This window comes from Gadus morhua, chromosome 22, assembly GCF_902167405.1.
Source record: "Gadus morhua chromosome 22, gadMor3.0, whole genome shotgun sequence".
NCBI classification, from domain to species: domain Eukaryota; kingdom Metazoa; phylum Chordata; class Actinopteri; order Gadiformes; family Gadidae; genus Gadus; species Gadus morhua.
The window spans coordinates 12,649,519-12,655,951 of NC_044069.1; positions in this window are offsets into that span (position 1 = coordinate 12,649,519).

The following is a 6,433-nucleotide window of genomic DNA, read 5'->3' on the forward strand; positions in this document are numbered from 1 at the left end:
CTCTCTCTCTCTCTCTCTCTCTCTCCTCTCTCTCTCTCTCTCTCTCATCTCTCTCTCTCTCTCTCTCTCTCTCGCCCCACCACAGATAGAGGCACACACGAGTGGAAGCTGCCTCTGGTTTAATGGAGCGGAGGCCACACGTGGTCTCGCCAAACCAGCCCTGGCGACGCGCGGCCGCCTCGCAGTGACACAGATTAAAACGGAAGAGAACCGAGCGTGGCTGGGTGTGGACGGGTGGGTGGGGGGGTGACTGGGAATGGGTGGTGGTTGGGTGGGTGGGTGGTGGGGTGAGAGGGGCCAGCTGGGAAGTTATTGGGATGAAGGAGAGCAGATTTCCTGGCTTTGTAACACACAACAGAGAGAACACAGAGTCTGACCGCACACACACACACACACACACACACACACACACACACACACACACACACACACACACACACACACACACACACACACACACACACACACACACACAACAACACAGGAGAAGCATATGAGACGGGATCAGCCTAGCAGCTGGGTCCAATATGTGTTTCACCCATTAAATGCAACTTAACATTTTTCAAACCTCACCACAATTCACATTCATTCTATTAATGCACGCACACACACACACACACACACACACACACACACACACACACACAACACACACACACACACACACACACACACACACACACACACACACACACACACACACACACGTAAATGTAGTCATAAACTAACAACTAGAGAACATAATATATGTATATATATATAAATATATATCACATATGATGGATATTAGGACAGGGGTGCAGGGGAATATACGTAATGTAGAACTGCTGTCCAGGCCCTTCAAGAAAAGGGATAAGTCCCAAAAACACATGATTTCCCACATTACACTTCATGGATGTTTGACCTCGGCAGAGCAACAGAACGGATAATGGCATGGGCCATCAAGGATAATCGCTTAAGGCTGTCATCATCTTCACAACCACCATCATCATCATCATCACCATTATCATCATCACGTGTCAATATCACCACGACCACCATCACGGGAAATAAATCGCTAACTGTAACTGCAACAAAGAATGCGCCCAAACCCATCACCACCAGTGAAAGGATTGTGTGGCCTACAACATACCCCTGGTTCTGAATGCCGGTTCCCCTTTGCTTTGACTGATCAGCCTCTTATCGCCTCAATTAATTTCGCCTCCGCCTTTTAAAACATGTTATCCTGTGGTGGTTTACAAGAGGAAGCTTTCGCTGGGAAAGCGCTCTTCTGCGGGTGATAAAACACGGCAGATTTCATCGTGTGCGTGCGTGGCAATGATTAAGAGCTCTAGGTATTGCTTTCTCTAAGGATGCTATGAAGTTGAGTTTGGGTGAAGAAGTTATGAGGTAAAAACTGTAATAAATACCAACAGTGTCGTGTAGAAAAGGAGAGACGATACAAAGTGGGATGGGCATAGGCAGCGCTGCACCCGCTCCGCTAAATGTCCCTGCTTTTATGAGGACTATTCAACTATAGCACTCAGTTGGCCTCAAACAGCCACTCAGTACCGCCATCATACACACACACACGCACACACTGGCAGACGCACACACACAGACAGACAGACAGACAGACACAACCACACACACACACACACACACACACACACACACACACACACACACACACACACACACACACACACACACACACACACACACACACACACACACACACACAGCTGCAACACCTACCTCCAAGCGTTTTGTACGATCTGAGAAGTTTGAAGCTTGTTGTTCAATAATAACAATAAAAAATATATATAATTGGTATTTCCCCAAGTGTCGATCATGCTGTCTTCCCCTCTGTCTCTGTTATATAAATGACTCCATCACTTTTTATTTGATGGTGCCGGAGCTCAACTTTTACAGCCCCTCATGAAGTGCGTTCACCAGCCTAGGCACGGACGCTTTGACAGGCGAGTTAATGGGGGTAGGGCCGGAGCCTTTGTCAGGCAAGAAGAGTTGATCCATGGAGCTTTATCTCCTCCATTGTCTCCATGGAAACGAGAGCATTAATCGTGATGTGAGGCAGGGGATCCATGACATTAATATGACATTCTGTTTGGTCCACAGAATCATTCCACAGTTGTCAACCCAGCGGCTGTATCATTCTGTATTCTGGTTGGTTTGTTACGATGCCCACATTTAAAGCATTCTACACCAGACATTATATTACATTAGTTATTCTTTTTTACTTTTTAACCATCCACAGTTTACCAAAAAACATCGGCAGCTTTAACCGTCCGCAAGTTTTTTTAACCATCCGCAGCTTACAAAAAACATCGGCTGGAAAATGGTATGGCCTGCCTCCCCTGCTCTTTAACAAACCGTTTCCTCACCAGCACCATCACCATGAACATTATTATTCCCCAGAGCCCGCAGAGACATGAATCCCACCCAACGGGCAATCAGATCTCCCAATTTGTCTCTTGTTGCGATCCAACAGGAAAGGCAGATAACAAACCGCTGTTCCCAGACGGATCCTAAGCAGACTCTTGCTGCTCTTTAACGATGGCCTCAACGGGCTTGATGACGACGCAAAGTTGAGTCGAGTTGTATCCTTTGGGGGCAGTGTTCGGCGAGTGTCTGAAGTGGAAACTGGGACACTGTTCTCTCTCTCTCTCTCAATACGACCCACCCGCACCATCCCGCGAGCATGGATTTTACAGTTTAGAATCCCTTCGGTTCTCCTCTAACACAGGTTTCACCTGGTGGCAGGAACAAAATCTGCTACACACGGTGTAGTAAAAACAAAAAAGTAGTCACCGGATACACACTTTCTATTCCTCAACTTGACGACGCACATCTATCTGCTCCGCGATGGATTGCCTGAGAAGGGAGCCTTTTACAGCCTGCCTAAGGTGGAGCGAATCCCTGTCACATCCCCATCAACCCCTTCCCACATCCACTGGGGACTCGGGGCCGGGTGACAAGACAGGAGGCAGAAAGCCGGTCCCCATATCCACACGTTTAGGAGAGGATGGTGGGTGTCACCTTGAAATTCGGCAGGCGGATGATTCAGGGCCCATGGGTGTGGGTGGGGGGGGGGGGGGGGGGGGGGGGGGGGCATTAAAAGAAACAGCCAGAGCTCCTCCAGTCGTGCTTTAAGACTCGGCCACTATGAATTATGGGTAGAAGAAAAATCGTAAATCAAACACGTATTCAGAGGTGGAAATATGTGTGTGTTTCATGTATACATCTGAGTGACCACTTTTGATAAATAGGCTGCACATAATGTATGACTGAATTTCTGAGGAATGTCACAAACATTAGGCAAACATAACTGATTCTTCGTCTTCTGAGGTTCTTCACTGGCATGGGTAGGCCAAATCTGCCTTAACATTCCCCCCAGGTATTGTCTGTTTCTGCTGTGTCAAAGCGTTTAGTGCTGGCAGACTGTTAACTGAAAAAATACGATGCTTCGTTCTACTTTCCGCTCTCCTCACTCGCTCTTCTCTCTCGATCTATAGGCGAGAAGGGGTGCCAGGAAAACGTACATTTGAGTATGTACTTGCTTGCAAGTGTGTTCTTTGCAGCCACACTGTCAGAGGCATTGAATGGACACGAAGCATGCCATGAACACTGATCATAGACAAAGACAAAACCCCACCATGAGATAAAGGTTTTTTGATGTTTTTATTGGTGAGGCCTCCAACTCGTGCAGTGAACACTATTTCAATGCCTATGCGTCGGATTGCACAACCGCCCTCACAGTTGAATCCCCAATATTAAATATTTACTCTGCTATGTGATACATCGCAGGCTTCTGGAAATACAACAAAGGTAAAACAGTTTGGACGTGAAAGCCACCTTCATTAATTACCAGAGTTGACGTTACTTGCAACTTCTTTATTTATTTTCTTGATTCAGCCTCTTCCATTGCAAAGAAATGTAATCCCTATCTTTACGTCTGACCTTGATTCAGTGATATAAATAAGTCAAAGGCAAGAAAACACATGATACGTCCTTTTTTTTTTCATGCTTGGGAGAGGCGCTCGGAGAACAGAATGTGCCTCTCTTCCTGTGGTCCACCATCATGTCGGTGAGTTTGAAGGAGAACAATTACTCTCTTCCATGTAACGTTCAGATAGAGACAGCTACCGTTCAGAGAAAGACAGGTGGTCCATTCATATGTCAATCGGCCGCATGTGTTCGGGAAAATATTTGCTCTGCACGTTAAACACAGCAGGCACTACCGGAGGTCACTGAGGCATGACGATCGCTGAAGATAATCCATGTCAATCTTTTGATTCCTAAATCGAAATCCCAGCTGTAGTATTGTGGGAATATGTATGACTTTCCGCTCTATCACTCCCTCTCTCATCCTTGGTTGACCTCAAGGTGTATCGGTCAGTGTGGCTACAAACAGCGTTCTTCAATGTACAATGTTGATTTTGAAGGCCTTTTGCAAGGGTGAGATGGCTGACGGTGCCAGGTCAATCCGTTTTTGGAATTCACATTGTTGGGGGCTTTCTGTTGTATTTCGCAAATCAAGCGTCAATTGTTGGGGTTTTCTGTCGAAAATCTAGTGGGCCAGCCAAAACGATCCCCTTCAGGGATCTACAGCAGCGATTTCAAAACCCTCCCTGCATAAAGAGCTCTCTTGCTTGGGTAAACCAACAGTAATATAAAATATCACTTTATTAAATATTGGAACTGCATACATTATACATCACTAAGATGACAATAATAATAGTAATCATTCTCATTGTAACACGCTCTGCATACTTACCCTATGTGTCCTTGAGAATGGGGGATTAGGGCCTGCATGTTGATTACTTTCACTCTTGTGAGTGGAAATCCTTACATCTGAAGAGTGACAAGCATGCAGAGTGGATGACGCACAAAACGTTTAAGACAAGCTGGCTGATTATGGTTGTCATGTTGCGCGTTTCCAAGTTCTAAGTAGTTACAGAGACATACAGAGAGAGAGAGAGAGAGAGAGAGAGAGAGAGAGAGAGAGAGAGAGAGAGAGAGAGAGAGAGAGAGAGAGAGAGAGAGAGAGAGAGAGAGAGAGAGATGCAGATAGTAACAGAGACATACAGAGAGAGAGAGAGAGTGATGCAGATAGTTACAGAGATATACACACAGAGAGAGTGATGCAGATAGTTACAGAGATATACACACAGAGAGAGGGATGCAGATAGTTACAGAGATATACACAAAGAGAGAGTGATGCAGATAGTTACAGAGATATACACAGAGAGGGAGGGATAGAGACAGAGAAATAGAGAGAGATATTTTATACAAGATTGTCAGAGGAAGGAATCTGAGAGAATCTGAGCAAAGCTGAGAGTGGCTGGTGTTGGAGTTAACTCAACGAAGAGAAAGAGGGTAAGGGCACTATTTGCATGGTTGTTAGAAACATCAAGTATTCCTGTATTTCAATGACAAACCATAATAGCCATTGGAACACACAGTTGTACTTGTAGGGTTGAAGTGAAAGTGATGAGAAGAAAGAAAGAAAGGAAAGGAAAGAAAGATAAAAAATGAAAGGAAATGACCATAAATAGACAAGCTCCAGAAATAAGAGAATGGTTCAAAGGTTTTTGTGATTTAATCTTCATGGCATCTCTTGCATGGGAAGGCAAGCAAGCAAACTCAAACTTGGGTATCGTATAAACAATGTAAGCTGGCCAGTGTTTGGCTTTGTGCCCTCACAAGTGAGTGAATGATCCTCAATCACGGTCACAGGAGATTAAAATCAAAGTCAAATAAGAATATCCTTTATCACCCCACAAGTAATTTTTGCCAGAAGTGTGTGCAAGGGGAACTTAAAATTCATTTTCAAAGGGCAGAGTCTGGGAAGAAAGTATTGAAAAAAAGTAAAATTAGTGAAAAACAGAGAGATGTAGAGGGGAAGGAGTGAGTGGCCAGAGGGAAACACGTGACAACACAATGAGAAAAGTCCTCGTCACTGTGTGTTGTTCCGCTTACCCCCTGCAAACAGGGGGAGCGAAGCGGGGGAGGAAGGGGGTGGCGTGTGTACACCAAGTATGTCTGGTTGTGTGCAAGAGAGGGAGAGAGAGAGAGAGAGAGAGGAGAGAGAGAGAGAGAGAGAGAGGGGGGGAGAGAGAGAGAGAGAGAGAGAGAGAGAGAGAGAGAGAGAGAGAGAGAGAGAGAGAGAGAGAGAGAGAGAGAGAGAGAGAGAGAGAGAGAGAGAGAGAGAGAGAGAGAGAGAGAGAGAGAGAGAGAGAATGAGTGATTAAGAGTAGGGGAGAGAAAGTCTTAGGGAGGTATGCAGCTCTCTCTCTCTCTCTCTCTCTCTCCCCCCATCTCTCTCTCTAACTGTTTTAGGGGTATTACCACTTCAGCCTGAGATCCCACCCTAGCCCCCCCCCCCACCCCCAAAAAAACAACGGGCCATGTCGGGTGCACTCCTCCTCTC